The sequence below is a fragment of the Suncus etruscus genome, chromosome 5, assembly GCF_024139225.1.
Source record: "Suncus etruscus isolate mSunEtr1 chromosome 5, mSunEtr1.pri.cur, whole genome shotgun sequence".
Taxonomy (NCBI): Eukaryota; Metazoa; Chordata; class Mammalia; order Eulipotyphla; family Soricidae; genus Suncus; species Suncus etruscus.
Window position 1 is genome coordinate 86,798,381 of NC_064852.1, and position 17,756 is coordinate 86,816,136.

Genomic DNA, 17,756 nt, shown 5'->3' on the forward strand with positions numbered 1-17,756 from the left:
GCCGGAGAGACAGCATAGTAGTAAGGCATTTGCCTTGCATGCTGAAGGACAGTGGTTCGAATCCTGACATCCCATATGGTCCCCCAAGCCTGCCAGTGGTGATTTCTGAGCATAGAGCTAGGAGTAGCTCCTGAGCACTGCCGGGTGTGACCCAGAAACAAAAAAAAAAAGAAAAAAAGAAAAAAAGAAATTGAGACTAAAGGCATCTTCAAGGAGGAAACAACACTCCAGATAAGTGGAAGCAGAAATAAACAGATGGAACTACATTAAGTTGAGAATCTTCTGCACCTCAAAGGAAATAGTTCCTAGGATACAAAAGCCACCCATCGAATGGGAGAAACTATTCACCCTATTCCCATCAGATAAAAGGCTAATATCGACCTCAAAGAAGAAATATAAATGGTCAAAAGTCACATGAAAAAAATGCTCCACACCATTATCATCAGGGAAGTCAAATCAAAACAATGAGGCACCATCTCACACCACAAAGATGTCACACTTAACAAAGAACAAGAATAATTAGTGCTAGAGAAAGGAACTCCTTCACTGCTGGTGATAATGCCATGTAGTTCAGCCTTAATGGAAAACAATATGGAGATTCCTCAAAAAACTGGAAATTGAGCTCCCTTATGATCCAGCTATACCACTCTTGGGGATATACCCTAGGAACATTAAAGTACAATTCAAAAATCCCTTCCTCACATTATATTCATTGCAGCCAGACTGACAAGAGCCAGTCTCTGGAAACAACCAAGAAATCCTTCAACAGATGAAAGGCTAAAGAAACTGTGGTGCATATACACAATGGAATATTATGCAGCCATCAGGAGAGATGAAGCCATGAAATTTTCCTATCCTTGGATGTTCATGGAATCTATTATGCTGACAGAAATAAGTCAGAGGGAGAGAGATAGAAACAGACTAGTCTCACCCATCTATGGGTTTTAAGAAAAATTATAGTCTTAATGTAATAAGGCCCAGAGACAATAGAGTTAAGGGGACACAGAAGGGCTGGAAAGACTGGCTCACAATTTGAAGCTCACCACAAAGAATGGTGAATGCTGTTAGAGAAATAACTACATTAAGAACTTGCATGATGATATTAAAGAATGAGAGAAGAATGCCTGTCTATAATACAGGCAGGGGTGGGGGATGATAGGGGCATTGGTGGTGGGAATGTTGCACTGGTGAAGGGTATTCTGTTTATGACTGAAACCCAACTACAATCATGCTTGTAATCATGGTGCTTAAATAAAGATTTTATATATTAAAAAAAAGTTTTGCATCATTTTAATTAGCTTAGAGTTTGCATCCTTAGCTCCCTCAGTCTCTCATATAAAAAGCCTTTCTACATACTCCTTACCATTTTTACCTAATCTGATACCCTTCTAAGTTGATGCACTTTTTTATTGCCTTTTCTATCCACCAGATAACAAAATTCAGAATTTTTGTGGGTTGTTTGCTTGATTTTTTTTTTTTTTTTGGTCTATAGTGTATTCCCAGCACTTACTAAATAGGTGATGAAGGAATGTGTGAAAGGTTGCTTCTTAGCCATTGGTTGACATGAATTTCATCTCAGTGGTTACTTTTCTCTGACTGTCTGGAGTTGAGTTTTTGTCCTAGGTTTTTTTTCAATGGTGAATGTTGTTTATAGGTCAGTGGCCTCCTGACTGTAGGTGGAGATCAGTAGCAGTGATTAAAGTATTACAGAGCATAAACTTGGCTGCTTGTGGAGCCACACTAAAGCTGGGGCTAAAGGTGGGGCTCTTTTTTCAAGAAGCTGATTTGGGGGACACAGCAAGTACTTATTAAATGCCATAACCTTATAGCTTTAGTAAACTGGTACTTACAGTATCTACCTAGTAGAGTAGTATTCTACCTCGTAGAGTTTTTAGATTTTTCATGAATAATGAATGGGAAAGACATTAATGTAATCTTTATTTTTAATGTTAACGTTACAAAATTTAAAAGAATATAAGATTTTATTTTATTTTTTTGTGTGGTGCTGAATATAAAATTCAAAGTTCAAGGCACAGGTTTGTCACTGAACCATATGCTCAGCTCATATCATTTTAGACATTTAAATGTGGCTTTTTGGGGTCAGAGCAATAGCGGTAAGGAGTTTGTCTTGCACATGGCCAACACAGGACGGACCCAGGTTCAAATCCCAACATCCCATATGGTCCTCCAAATCTGCCAGGATCGACTTCTGAGCCCAGAGCCAGGAGTAACCCCTGAGCACAGCCAGGTGTAACCCCTCCTCCCCCAAATGTGGCCTTTTTATATAAAGCCTATGAAAAGTTGTTAGGGTGAAATTGGAAATTTAGGAACTTGGTTTCAGATTCTTTCTCCCTTCCACCCAGCAAAGTTTTTTTTTTTTTTTTTTGAAATGTTATTCTTCAGCATAATGATGGAATAACTCATATCCAAAGACAATAGAAACAAAGAATAAAGAATTTAAGAACTGGCTTTTAGTAGGAAATATGCCACTTGAGGGGGTTGGATATAGGACAGGGAGGTGATGAGGAGTTGGGGCTGGAAGGAAGTCAAGTGTAATATATTACACTATCAGCAATGGTGCTGTAAACCAAAGTGGAGAAAATACATATAAATATAAGAACTTCTAGCAGAAGCAGACTGGTGAGAGGCTAAGTGGGTTGGATCAACAGTTCAATTTTTCTTTTTGGGTTATGTCAAAAAATGAAGTCAGTATCTCTCATGGGCCAGACTTGTGCTCTATAGATCATAAGCAAAACAGTGAGAATTTGAAGGACCATTATAGATTATTTCTATGAATGCATAAAAGGAGTATGTAATTTAGTGTGTGTGTGTGTGTGTGTGGAGTAAGGATATTGGTGTGCATGTGGGATGTAAAGGAAGATTTTTAAACAGGAAATAATGTGTTATCTTTATTATCTTGATGCACTATTGTAGGATTAAATGAGATAGTCATCTTTTAACTAGGCTAAATGAAAGATGAAGTTCAGATGGAAGAACTATATCCAGGCACAGAGACAGAGCCTTGTTGAATCTAGGTGGTAGGATTTAGCATTGGTTTGAAGTCAGTCGGGTAGGGGTCAGATAATAAAGGATCTCTAAACCCTAGGAATTAGTTCGAGCCTGATTGTCTAGTTGGACGACTGGGTAAGAATTTTTGTGTAGGTTAAGTGTATTGGGAGCATTTTCTGAATGTCACAGGAACAGAAGCAGAACTGAAATTAGAAAGGCTTGACCTAAAACGCGGGCACGAGGTTGACTCTCATGAGTCACCCATTAAGAGGAAGAATTCATCCATGGGACTTCAAATCAGAGAATTCTAGACATCTAGTGAATCAGAGAACCTAAGAACCTTCAGGGAGCCAGACTGTTGAAGGAGCAAGATTAGATCACCCCAATTGGGAGTGGGGGGTGAGAATGAGGTGTATGGAAGGCCTGGGACTGGGCCTAACTGTCCAGGGCCCAAGGGGCGGGGGTTGCTAGTTACTTTGTTGAACTGAATTCAGGAAACAACGTTAAAAATGACTTGTGCAAGAAAATGTGAAGAATGAGGACTCTGAAGTCTGAACACTTGGAGGGGAAAAGAAGTAGGATGCTGGTAGCCATCACGGGACACACTTATTTGTGGACACACCTGGCAAAGGCCTTGAACCATTGTCCTTTCCAGGCCATTGAACATCTCACCTCTCCTGCATCTCTTCTTCTTCAATCAGACCCCAGGGTTGGTAGACCCAGTGGGAGACCCCGCCACCGCAGGGTAGAGACCAGGGTGCTGGGATGTGGGACACTGAATGGGGTGCTTGGGAGCAAAGGCATCTCAATGCAGTATGCCTGTTCAACCTCAGAAAATCTTGGGGCGCACAGCCTGGAGTCTTCAACACATGACCCGCTTCGGGGTCACTGTGGGACAGGGTCCCCCAAGCAGCTAGCCCGCCCGGGACCACCCAGATATGAGACCCCCCACCCCGCCTCCGGTGCACCGGGGACGGGCTGCCCACCCAATAGGCACGCGGGGTAACGGGGACGCGAGTCGGGGCGCCGGGCCGGGAGGTCTCCGAGCCGACCGCGCCGCCGCCCCCCGCCTGACGCACGGAGGGGCCGGGACGCGATTTGCCCGAGTGACGGGAGCCGCCGCCGCCGCCGCCGCCGGGGCCCGCTCCGCCCCCAGCCCGCCTCCCTCCGCCTCGCCCTCCGCCTCCGCCCGCGCCGCGCTCGCGTCCCCGCGTCCTCCCGATCGAGCCCCGGAGCCGCCGGCCAGCAGCGCCCGCGCCAGCCAGGTGAGTGCGGCCTGAGCGCGGCTCGGCCGGGCGGAGCGAGCAGGCCCCGCCGGCGGGCGGATGGCGGGCGCGGGTCTCCTGGCCAGCCGCGGCGCGGGCCCGGCTCTGCGGCCCGCACGATCGCGGGGTGGGGGCCCCCCTTCGCCGCCGCCGCCCGGGCCGCGGCCCCCGCCACTGTCGCCGCCGCAGACAAAGCGCCCGAGGTGGGAGCCCCGCGGTCGCCCCTGCCTCCCTGCGCGCCGCCTGCCAGCTGGGGCCCGGCCCACCCTGCGCCGGGCCGCGCCGCTCTCCCCGGGGAGGGCGCCCTCGACCTTTGCTTTGATGCTGCGAGGGGTCCCCGATAGTGCAACAGGTCTGGGCGCTCATTCTCCCATGCCTGGGCGGCCGGCCGCTCCCCGGGGCTGTGCGCGGACGCGATGCGGCACCCGGCGCCGCCGCCGCCTTTGTGTGCTTGTGTGTGTGCCGGTGGCCCAGCCTGCCCGGGGGCGCGCGCCGCCCTGGCCGCCTAGGGCCGCGGGGCGGACACGCCTGTTCCCCCCCACACACGCTGTTTCCCCCCAGGATCTAGATCTGAGACACACAATACACACACACACACACACACACACACACACACGCACGCACACACGCACACACGCTGTTTCCCCCCCAGGATCTAGATCTGAGACACACAATACACACACACACACGTTTGCTGGCATGCTTGTTCCCCCCAGCGACTAGAACTGAGACACACACACACACACACACACACACACACACACACACACACACACACACACACACACACACACACACACACACACACACCCGGGCGCCGGTGCTGGATGTCAACCTGGCCTAGCAGTGCCCAGGGGCTTGCACGGAGGTCTGTGCCGCACCCCCAGGCTTGCACGGTGGGATTTGCCTAGCCCGGACATCCCAGGTGCCTGCCCAGAGCTTTGACATCTTTTTTTGCAGCCCTTGGCTATCCCTGAGAAGTTGCAAGCATTGCGGAAGGAGCAGCTCCCTAGCGGTGGTTTGACAGGTCACCCCCTCCTCCTTCTCAGGGAAGGATGAAATTTGCCACTGAAACCCCCCCAGATGGGGAAACCTTCCACCAGGTTTTATTTGGTCCTACAAACTTTTATTTTCTTTGGCATGAGAAAAAAAAAACAGCCCCCCCCCCCATTATACCCCTGCTCCCCAATACACACCTCCCGAATTAATACAGACTCAGGAACAATTTATCTTTGTTTCCTTACCTTGGGTCCTTGCCGTTCCGTAGCTGGTTTGGTTGGAATGCTATTTTCGTGTAACAATACTAAATAGAAGGAAGATAGCTTTATTTTGCTTTGAGCAGTAAAATACTTCTTTGTTCTAGGACCAGGAAGCTTTTATATGTAACACTTTGTGTGGACCTAAGTTGGTGACTGACTTGTCTTTCTGCGACCAAATATGTGAAAACATTTCTCGAAGGGACTATAAAAGCATTACGCAACGGTATAGATTGTTTTTACAACCCTCCAAGTCCAGGAAATAATTTTATTCCATGTTGATTCAGACATTCAGGATTAAATTTGACCTTCAAAAAATTGGGCCTACTCACTGAACTTCCCCAATGTTAAAAAATGAATTGATTGTTGGTTAAAGAGTTGACTTTCTTTAAACCTGTGAATTGTAATGGGAAAGGAATAATTGCTCCATGAAATGAGCTAATGGTGGGTGTAGGTATCCAACAACAGGATCTCAAAGTTTAGAAAGTGGATGTCGAACTACATAAAGTGAATAGAAGTTGCAAATTTGAATTTCTTGAGATTTAGTTGAGTGATGAGTGTTTCTGTAAAGAAAATTCACTCATTTATAGCAAAATATATTTTTACCTATAAAGACGTTTGATTTCTTGTTTCCTCTTTCTAAACACTTAATTAAGGCTTAATTAATAAGGACTTTTCTTTTGAAGAAATGAAGCTATACCAGATTCAGCTGATCTGTAGATTCTCTGACTTAATTAATAGTGTGCCTTTCTAAAACCACCATTCATCAGTTTAGCATCTAACTTCAAAGAGCTTGTTTGTTACAATCAACCTCAACAGTGTCTTTAAAAAAGACAAATATTTAATGAAGTGTAGCAGGAAAAATCCTGTTAGAGTTTTATTTGCTTTAGAATACATAAAGTGGAGTCAACTTGAGTGTAATTTAGTGGTGAGTATATTTACAAAGTAGGAAAAACATCGTTAGTTATCCAAAGATATTTCCATTGTCCTGCAATAGAAGCCTCAATTTCATTCATCCACGGTTATTCCTGTTCTCTCTTCTAATTTGTAGTTGATGGCCTTACTTTCTGCCTTAGAGATTAGCCAATTCTGAAAATTTTATATGAACAGAATCACTTAATATGTGTCCCTTTAGATCTTTTACTAAGTGTACTATTTACAGAATTAGCTCATATTTTGCATGCCTCAGTACTTAGTTCATTTTTATGCCTGAGTACTATTCCATTTGTTGGCTTTGCTGCATTTTGCTTATCCATTCGACAATTGTTAGACATTTGGGTTGTCACTTTTTGGCTATTATGAGTAATGTTGCTATATGCAGTTCATTTTTATTTACACATATGTTTTCAGTTCTTTGACACAGAATTGCTAGATCATATGGTTGTTGAAGCCCTGCCAATTACTTTCCTTAGCTCCTGCACCATGTACATTCCTTCTGTTTAAGTATGAGAGATCTATTTTCTCTATGTGCTAGTTTGTTTTGGGTGGGAATCATCCTGAGAGGTGTGATGTGCTACTTCATTGTGATTTTTATTCGTATTTTCTTATTGAATAATGACGTGGAACATCTTTTCATGCTTTTAATGATCATTTGTATGCCATCTTTGGGAAACTGTCCATATAATTTATAATAATTCATAAAAATTTGTTTATGTTTTTTTCTCATTTAGTCTATACAAAGAAACCCCCATAAGAATAAAGAATCCTATAAAATATTATGCCTATATTACTAGTAGGAAAGTAAGGTGCAACAACGTTAGGTCTACTTGTAAACTCTGGTCTTTTGCCTCTGCTTCCAGCATTCTTCCCGCTTTAAAATGAAAATTAAATTGTGTTTGAAAATTTGCTTGGTTAAAAATGGACAAAGTAGTGAGAAAATAAATAAAACATTAAGCCAAGCAATAACAGATGTGGGTCTTCTGGCCACACTCCTTCATACTCATCAGATTATTTGGTGTTTTTTAAAATAAATTATTTTTTCCCTCCTCTCCTGATAAATTGGATATGGTTTTCATAATTCCTGTGGGGAAACAGTCAGAGGGATTGAACTTAATAACAGAGACTTTGTAGCCAACCCAATACCAGAACATACTATTCACTCTTCAGAGAATACTTTTTTTCTCCTGCAGCATTCATACTTTTTTCTATTTATAACTTTAATCTTAAAATTAAGTTTTTTGCCATATTTTTTTGATGTGTGTTCTACTAAAATCACTTTTACTTTTGAATAAGTTAGTTTTCTAGTCTCACCTTGAAATACAGGAATATTAGGAATATGTTTCAGGTTTTTATTACCTTATATCAGATACAGCAGTATGCAAGATTCTCAATTTTCAGAGGCTAAATGGAGACAGTATGTCACATTTTCATCTTTACATGTAGGTGTCCAGCAGAATGCCCCAATCAACTCACCTTTATTGAATGAGTACAGAATACTTTTAGAGAATAAAGGCAGTTAAAAATTGCAGGAAAAGATAATCTTTCTGATAAAAATTAGAACTTAATTAAAGCAAGGAATGGATGATAATGAGAATTAGTACTAAGAATTCCAATGAATGAATGAATAAAAGTTTTCATTTTCACTATCCAAAGTGTAGGAGATCCAGCAAATGAATATTTAGATCCTTATTCTGATTTATATTTATATAAGGTCAAAATCTACCTTTACTGCTTTCCTCTATTACTAAAGGTCAACCAGTTCTGTCTCAGGTAGCCATTGTTAATATTTTGGAGTTTGTATTTCCAAACCCAGGTTTTTATGTTTTGTATGTATTATGCATCAGTATATATTCACATATTCAACTATATATATATGTGTGTGTGTGCATTCATAGTGTTTTTATTTTGCAAAAGGCTTTTACCACATGCATCCCTTTAATAAAGTAAAATTAAGACTTCTTTATATTCACAAAGGAGGAATATAATATTTATGTGGTTGGGTTTCTCTCTCTCTCTCTCTCTCTCTCTCTCTCTCTCTCTCTCTCTCTCTTTTCCAGTTTGGTATCCTTGTTTGGTTTTGGTGTCAGGCTTAAGCAAGCCTGTAAGATTGAGTTAGAAAATTTTCTTTTTCCCACTAGTCTGGAGTAGTTTATAATGGTCTATAAACATTAGATGTCACCTGGCAAATTGGGAAGGGAAAAAAACTGAAAGATCTCTTCTGATTTTTCTGGTTTTTACTTTTGGGTTAATTTTCATTTATTATTTTATTTAGTTATTTTTTTTCCTTTTCCCTTTTTTTTTTTTTTTTTTTTTTTTTGGTGAAAGGAAAGGATTGAAGTCATCTTCATCTTTCCACATGTCCACTTCACATTCTTCATTTTTGTTGTTGTTGTTGTTTCTTGTTTTTGGACCATACCCTGAGATGCTCAGAGATTACTCATGACAGTGTTCAGGTGTGACCATTTTTGTCAGTTTTTGTGAGCAAGGTAGCACCCTACCCACTGTACTATCCCTCTGGCCTCACACTTCACATTCTTCAGTATTAATAAGTTGACAAAAACAAATGATTAAATGACTCAGTAGATGCAGTACATGGGCATCCTTTTAGAATCCTAGACTTCTAGTTTTTTAACTTACCTTAGATAAGTTACTTCTTTAAGCTTCTGTTGTTTTTTTCCTTCAATATTTTTAACATTTGTAAATGCATTGTTTATTAGCTCCCAGGAATCTTGAAAGCATTGGCGTGGTCTAATATGTGAAAAACTTGAATAGATTCTATAAATATAAAAATAAATAAGGAATCCTATCTCTAATATGCTATACAAATGTAAATTTGGAGCCAGTTAAATCATAGATTTAAGGGTATAGGGTCATAAAGCTAGGGACTATTTCCACTATCACATCATAAGGACCTATAACAGTTCCTGCATCATTTAAAATTTAATTCTGGTAGATGGTAATTTCTAAATACCTATACTCTTGAGGCAGGATAGTAGGAGAGACTAAATAAACAGGCCTGTATTATTCCAGCATTATCATTAATGAGCTTTGTGACTTTGAACCAGTGACTTTTATTTTTGGGGGGGTCACACCCAGTGGTACTCAGGGTTACTCCTGGCAGGCACAGGGGACCATATGGGATGTTGGGATTCGAACCATGGTCCATCCTGGATCGGTTGCTTGCAAGGCAAATGCCCTACCGCTATGCTATCTCTCCAGCCCCGAACCATTTACCTTTTTTTTTTTTTTCAATAACATGGAATAATCACACTACTTTGCAGGGTAGTTAGAGAAAAGAAAGTAGTATGATACTTGGTTTGTAATAGATGTTCAACTTATTAAATTTTTTGGCCTATAATGAATGCCCATCAAGGGTGAACATGAAGTGCTGCTTTTATTTCAAGACTGTATGGTTCATGAACATTAAGCCCTAAGTTAATTTTAATTTTTACAGTATATTGCCCTTAATAAAAAACCATTGGTCTGATTGAGTGATCAACCCAATTTCTGTTTCCTTACCTGTGAAAACAGAGTAAGAGAACTAACATGTAGAGAATACATATTGAAGGGCTATTTGAGCCATTAATGAGGCAGTTTACAAATTTCACCTTGATTTAATTTTCCCTCTTAGCCTTGCAGAGATATCCAATTGTCACTTCCCACTTTAAATAGAGGAAGAAATGCAGACTCAGGAATTATTTCTGTTGAGGTTCAGTTGGTGAACCCATCAGTCCTGTCCCTCATTCTTTCATTTCTCCTGTTCCTTGCTGGGGATGAGCCAGTGTGTCCTTAAGTATAAGGAATAACAAATGAAACATGCAGTAGAATGAAATTCTAATGTATGGAAAAATAAAACCAATGTAGGGGTGAGGCTGTTTATTTATTAATGATTTCCATTACTGAAATACAAATAGAAGATTGTTAATGTGTCTTAATGCTTATGCTTAAGAGTAACTTGTTGGTTTTTTTTTTTTAATGCTTGTGTTGTTCATAATCTCTTGACCTAAATAATTGATTAAGCTTTATTCCATTTCCAACTTGACAAGGTGAAGGAGAGGGGCTAGCTAAAGGTCATAAAGGGAAATAATAATAAACTTGTGTGATAGAGTATGTGTTGGCAAGAGCTGGGAAGTACAGTTCTCTGCCAGAGACAATCTGGATTATATTTTGATGTCTTCTTGTAGAGTCATTTTAAAAAGGAACTTGTCTTTGTCAGCTAGTTTTTAAAGAGTTTTATGTTCTTGAATAATAGCAGTGTGTGTGTGTGTGTGTGTGTGTGTGTGTGTGTGTGTGTATTATTTTGAAGTTTGCTTGGGTTACATTTTATTTGACCAGATTCAGTCACACTGATTTCATATTTTTGCAAACCTTCTAAGAGGGATGTACAAAACATATAAAATGCTCCTTGAGACATCATATTAAATTGTGATCCTATAAATGGTTTAGAAATTCTTGTTTGTTTGTTTTTTAATTTTTTTGGGGGGGGGCACACATGTTTGATGCTTAGGGGTTACTCCTGGCTAGTGCTCAGAAATTGCCCCTGGCTTGGGGGGACCATATGGGATGCTGGGGGATCGAACCATGATCCTTCCTTGGCTAGCGCTTGCAAGGCAGACACCTTACCTCTAGTGCCACCTCACTGGCCCCAAATGGTTTAGAAATTCTTTTGAAAGTTTTGTTACCATTTTGTTTTGGTAGGAGTGGAAATTTTTAGATTTAGATTAGAAATTTTTTATTTTAGTTTGAGGACCATACCCAGTGGTGCTCAAAGTTCTTGATCTTATTCTGGGTTTTGGGGTGTAAGAGTAGCAATGACATGAGTATCTATATTTACTATGGTTTAATCATAAAATGTATGGGATATTAAATATTTTAAAATCTGAGTGATTTTTATTTGGTTTGGGGGCCAAACCTGTCAGTACTCAGGCTTACTCTTGGCTCTGCACTCAGGAAAATCCCCTGGCAGTGCTGAGGGGACCATATGGGGATTCAGGGATTGAACACAGCTCAGCCTTATTCAAGGCAAATGCCCTCAGCTCTGTACTATCATTCTGGTCTCCAAAGATGAGTGATTTTTAAGTTTAGAGCTAATTTTTCTAGGAAAATTATGTATTTGAGGAACAAGATGTTGACTTGTGTTTGGTAATCACACTGATTTAGCTAGAATGAAATGTTTGCAGGGCACTGAGGAAAATATGGTTGTGGAAAAAGTAAGGAAGGGGATTTGTGTTAGAAACTATAATACATGGATGGAAGAAAATTTTTTTCCCTTATCTTTTAGAAGTTATTCTAATTAAAGTTTGATTTGGTCCTTGTTATCCTTTTTCATTTTAATGAAATAGCTAATACATTTATATTTGGAATAGCTAATACATTTGTATTTCACAGTTTAAGTAGTATGTGAGGACACATTAAGAAGCCTCTTATATCTGTTCCTTGGCTATGGAGTTTTCTCCTTTATCACCAATGCCATCAGAGTATCTTTCTAGAAATAGTTTTATATTTCATATGCTTTTCATCCTTGCTATACAAATAACAGTACTGTACCTGTATTTATATTGTGCCTTTTTTCACTTTTTGGATAATTTTGTGTTGTTTACTAAAATTTATTTATGTTTTGTTATTTGTGTTGTTTTAGCACATTGTGTTAATTTTATAGTTGTTGTTTTGAGACAGTATGGCCTATTCTTGCCCAGGAATTCAGTTCTGATAGGACTTGGGACTTCAGGTGGTACTGGGGATCAAACGAAGGCCAATTGCAAGCAAACTAAACATTCTTCCAACTGTGTTGTCTCTCCAACCTGTAAAATAATTTTTATTAATACTAGGGATCAATTTAAGGCATTCACCACTTAAAGCAGGCACTGCAATACTGAACTGCTTGTATCTCCAGCCTCTTTTTATTTAATTGGGTTTTTTGGTTTGTTTATTTGTTATAATTTTAGATCCACAGCAAAGTCACATAAATAGCACAAAAATTCACTTGTTTGCCTTACCAGTTTTATTCTGCCCTGATGCAGTCATCTTTCTGTGGCACATTTGTCAAAACTCATATTGCCTGTGTGTAAGTATTAAGAGATCTTACCAGGGTTAACAACCCTGTTTCCATGAATATCCTTTTTTATTCCAGCATCTTTTCTGGAAGACACTTTTTTGTTCGGTTGTCATGTCTCCTTAGTTTCTGACAGTTTCTCAGTCTTTTCCATTTGCTATTTTTGATAACCTTGACAGTAATGGCTAGATGTAGTCTATAGAGTGTCTCTCAACTTGGATTTGTCTGTTTTTCTCATGATTAGAAATGGACTGTGGAGTTTTGAAAATACTGTCAAAGAGTTGCTTTGCCTTTGTTTTCAGGAGATGAGAGAAAAACGTAATGTTTATCTGACTGCATGATGATGGCCACTCAGTTAAAGTAGTGCTTGTTGGGCGTCTCTACTATTGCTCACTGCTCACTTCTTTTTTTTTTTTTTTTTTTGTCCTTGCCACATTCTGTCTTTGGAAGTAAGTCATTCAGCTCAACTTGTTCTCAAAGGGGAGGGAGAATGAAAGAACTTAAATGTAAAGTCATTCCTTAGATGGACTTAGTTTGTATTCAGCTGAGAGACATTTCTATGGTTTAGTTCATTTTTTGAGAGTTAAGAGAACAGGCACTGACTGAATCTCTGCTACTTGGATTCAAACCCTGACTCCATATCAGTTAAGTAATCTAGGGCTACTTTCCCTTGATCGCTTAGTTCCTCTATGGCTCACATGTTAATAGTTCCATCGAATTTAGGGTTTCTGGGAATCCTATGAGGGGTGTGTGTGTGTGTGTGTGTGTGTGTGTGTTACTTAGAGCAGTGTTTAGTGTTAGTAGTTACTATATAGTTAGGCAGCAAATAACTAATTCCATGTTGGGTCAAGTGAGCGACTCTATAAGTTAAATTCCTGTAGTGCTCAGGACTTACTCCTGGCTTCTTGCTGAGAAATCTCTCCTGGCAGGCTTCAGGGAACTAAACAGGGTGCTGGGTAATGAAACTGGTCATGTACAAGGCAAGTGTCCTTGCCAGCTATATTATCTCTCTGGCCCAACCAAAATGTTATTTTAGTGAATTCATTTTAGTAACTGGGTACAGAATAATTTGGCCCTGGGAAAGACTAGAAGTACTCTGATTACAAGATGTACAGTATGAGAAGTGGGACATCATGCTGCTGACCTGTCTTCTAGTGTGTCAGCATGATGTCTTGGTAATTGCTTTCAAATAAGTGTTGGTTTTTTTTTTTTGTTTTTTGTTTTTTTTTTCCTTCTTTTGTCAAGGGGAAGGACATACTTAGTGGTGGTTATGCTCATGCTGTTTGGGGGCTGAAGCTCAGGTGTTACAAATGCAAGGCATGTGTTCTCCCAGTTGAGCTTCATCCTGGCTCAAAAAACAAGTTTTATTTTTAACTGTTTATATTATTGTTATTACTGTTATTTTTTTACTATTACTTATTATTGTAATCGGAGGGGGCCCCTAGAAGTGCTTAAAACTTTTTTTTTGCTAGATGCTCAGGGGTCACTCCTGGCAGTACTGAGGATGATATGTGGTGCTGAGAATGAACCTGGGCTGGTCACATGCACCTTAATTTCTGTTCTAACTCTCTGATCCTGAGGGACTCACACATTATGTGAGTGCTCCTACATACTTTGACTGTGGTGCTCCAGACATCACACAGTTTTTAGCATTGTGGGCTACAGTGTATTTATGTCCCACAAAGTCTCTGAGACCACACTGATGGAACACATGGGCACACTGAAGGTCAAACTGGTGGGATGATGCTTGCAAGGCAGGCAGTTTTGTCCCTTAGCAATAGCAATCCCCAGACCATAATTATAAAGAAGTTTTCAGTAGGGCCAGAGAGATAGCATGGAGGTAAGGCATTTGCCTTGTATGCAGAAGGTCGGTGTTTCGAATCCTGGCATCCCATATGGTCCCCCAAGCCTGCCAGGAGCGATTTCTGAGCAGAGAGCCAGGAGTAACCCCTGAGTGCTGTCGGGTGTGACCCAAAAACCAAACCAAAACAAAACAAAAGTTTTCAGAAGCATCACCACCTTGCATTTGCAGTCTACAGAGGAAGGCTAGGTTGCAGTCTGCATTAAAGTAAAACTCAAAGTTAATAGTGATACTTCCTTTGGAACTGGAGTGTGTAAGCAAAATAGGTCAGAAAGGAGAAGAATAAATTCCAGATGGTCTTTCATTGTGCTATAGAGAGAAACGAAAGGGAATGAATAAAACGGAATGATGATAAACCTCTGTCCTTTGATTGCAAAATAGAATACAAACATTGGCTGGCAGAGTGCATAGGGAGAAAGGAAGAGTTGTTCAGGCAGTGACAAGTGACATAAGGCAGTGGTGGGATCTCCGGCACTTTGGCGGTGATATTAACACATTGAAGTCATAACCATAAGCGCTATTATAATCATGTTATCTAAACCATGGTAAAAAAAAAGACATCTTTTATATTATGAAGCTTATTATGTTGCATTTTCATAAGTATTAATTATAAGTAGTCAACATAGGATTGTTAATTTGATTTTGTTTTTCTGTTTTTTGGGTCACACCCGGCAGCGCTCAGAGGTTATTTCTGGCTCTGCACTCAGAAATCGCTCCTGGCAGGCGCAGGGGGCCATAGGGGATGCCGGGATTCAAAACACCGACATTCTGCATACAAGGCAAATGCCTTACCTCCATGCTATCTCTCCGGCCCCAACATAGGATTATTATTAAATTTAATATCCATTATTAGAATTTTTTTCATTCTTGTATCCCATATTATGTATAATCATTGACAGACTGCACTTGTTACCTGTTAATAGGTACTGTTAGTGGTTAGTGTTTATTATTAAATAGGCTTCCTCCATGACCTTCCCCTGCTCATAAGTGCTGAATCTTACATAAGTTGGTTTGGTAGGGGTGGGGCAGGAGTGCTACTCATTAGTCTGTTTTGTTTGGAAGTCCATGAATATAACTTAGCCAGCAATGTGCCCTTCTTTCCCCTGACATTTCTGGAAGTTATTTCCCTTTCACATGATCTAGGGCCTTCACAAGAAGTCCAGGCCTCAAGAACAGACTGTTGGGATATAAAGACACAAACAGTTCTCAGTTCTGCAGGACAAGTGAGCATATCTAACAGGAGGAGGTAGACATCATGAAAATGGGATCTGGATCCTGGGAACTTGAGATTCTTGGTTTACAAATAATTAAATTTTCAACTGTGGAGAGGGCAAAGACGAGCTCGAGTAACCTATTAAATATTCTGATTTTGGCATGCTGTAACTAGTAAAGCCATTTCTTTTTTCTGGTAGACTCAGCAAAAAATGAAAAGCATTGCTCCTTAATCAAACCAAGTCCAAACAAAGGTGAAAACTTCTCATAGCTACTGGAAGCTACAAAGTTAGTATGTCAAAAGACTGAATAGTGTTTGTTTCATATTTTTCTGTTGTGATAAGGGAAGCTGGGTCAGTGGCTCGTAGGGGGTGTAGAAGGTATTGGGACTGCCCTAGGGTGGAAGAGGATAAAGAACACTGGAGTAAGAGAAGTTTATAGGCAACTCAGAAGACAAGCAAAGTTTTACAATTTCTCCAGGTCCTACTTTATTACTCAAAGACTAAATTAAAGGCTTTGTTCCAAATACTTCCTTCCTATATGAAAGCAAACTCACCAGACATCTGGAGTTGTGGTGAGATGACTATGTTGTAATTTAGCGTTTGTATCAAGTTTTCCTCCAGGATACCTAAGATTAGAAATGAGGAGTGAATGTTTTATAGCATCTGAATTGAGCAGATGACAACATTTGAACTATATCCTAATTCTCTTTTTTTAAATATAAGATTTCTGTTAAAAATAATCTATAACTCTTTTCGAATATCCTCATATAGTGACAATTTTGCCTACTGGATTTGTTATTTGATTGTTTGATTTTCCCCCTTTGAGATTTGTTTTATAAGCAATACTGGTAGAAGAGTATCTCTGTATAAATTTCATGTATGTACCAAATTACGGGGAATGTTGGACTTTCTTCGTCGGACCCCAGATGCACCAATAATATCTTGTGGCATTGCTTCTCTTTTGCATAGGCACATTAAAATGGGAAAATAATACATATGCAAAAAAGTTCTTATCTAATAGAGATGGGAACACAAATTTGGTAATGTAATTAGGCCTTTTACCCTGAATATTGGCATAATGATTTGGCTCAGGCCTCAGAAGAATGGGCAATGGGCATCGCCCACACACACCTGAACAATGGATACCATCTGTGGAAACAACCACAATTGTCTATAACATTACCAGGATCCAAGCCTCTACCAGGGAAGACCTACCACTGCTTTGGCATTGACTTACTCCAAAGAGTGCTCCCAACACCCAGACGACTCAGCAACAGTCTGCATGCAGGGCAGATCGCTCCGCATTGAATGGTATAGTTAAACTAGAGGATGCTCCACATCAGCCTGACATCGATGAAAAAAAATGCACAGAATCCAGAGTCTTTAATTATAAGAATCTGATACCAACAATAGCTAAAGTGTGAAAAAGTTTCACCGGGACCACAGAGAATGACTCGAGTTGGACGGACTGGTATGCCTGAAACCCAAAGTCGGTCTTATGCCAATAAACTTCTGTGGTGAGGCCTTTTTGTAATCAGGCCAAGGATTTTTTTCCATTTTCCCCATTTTTCTGGACCTATGCAAACAGTGGCAATTGCCACTATCACACCTTTATTATATTTTTTTACTCATCCTTTAAAGAAAAAAAATACAACTTACTGAACTTTAAAACAAATAACTGTAGTAGAATGCCTGTCTCGAATACAGGCAGGGAATGGGAAGGGTGAAGGGGTAATGTTACACTGGTGAAGGGGGGTGTTCTGGTTATGACTGTAACCCAAATATGAGCATGTTACTTAAATTAAAAAAAACGGTGTGAAGTAACTCAAGCTTTACTTCATGAAAATATTTAAGCCTGCTTGTTATGTTGTTTTTAGTGTTAATCATTTAAGCCAATAATCACTGTGTTTCTCTATAACATTTGACTGACATCAAAGGAAAGATAAATTTTTAAAAAATCACATTTTCTGTGAAGGAACATGCTGGACACTGTGGTTGTTAACTCTGGATGACTTTGAAGAATTCATTCCAGTCAAGTGAAGGGAAGCACATGTGTGGAGACTGTTTAAGTTTGTCTTGCTTCAGAGCCTGCTTGTAAACAGATACTCTGCCATGCCAGATTCAAGGTCTGTCTTGAGGAAGTCAGGGGCATCCAAATTG

General features: G+C 40.2%; 1 protein-coding gene and 1 long non-coding RNA gene across 4 annotated transcripts in view; one reads left to right on the forward strand and one right to left on the reverse strand.

Annotated features, from left to right (window-relative positions):
* LOC126009173 (uncharacterized) overlaps positions 1–5,534 on the reverse strand; it is an 88,406-nt gene extending 82,872 nt beyond the window's left edge. For all 3 annotated transcript variants that reach the window (XR_007495888.1, XR_007495887.1, XR_007495886.1), the window contains exon 1: positions 5,519–5,534. This is a non-coding gene — a long non-coding RNA (uncharacterized LOC126009173). The remainder of the gene's footprint in view (positions 1–5,518) is intronic.
* Positions 4,189–17,756, forward strand: part of SESTD1 (SEC14 and spectrin domain containing 1) — a 122,330-nt gene continuing 108,762 nt past the window's right edge. Inside the window, exon 1 of the mRNA XM_049773432.1 lies at positions 4,189–4,274. The gene's annotated coding sequence lies outside the window, so the exon portion shown is untranslated. The remainder of the gene's footprint in view (positions 4,275–17,756) is intronic.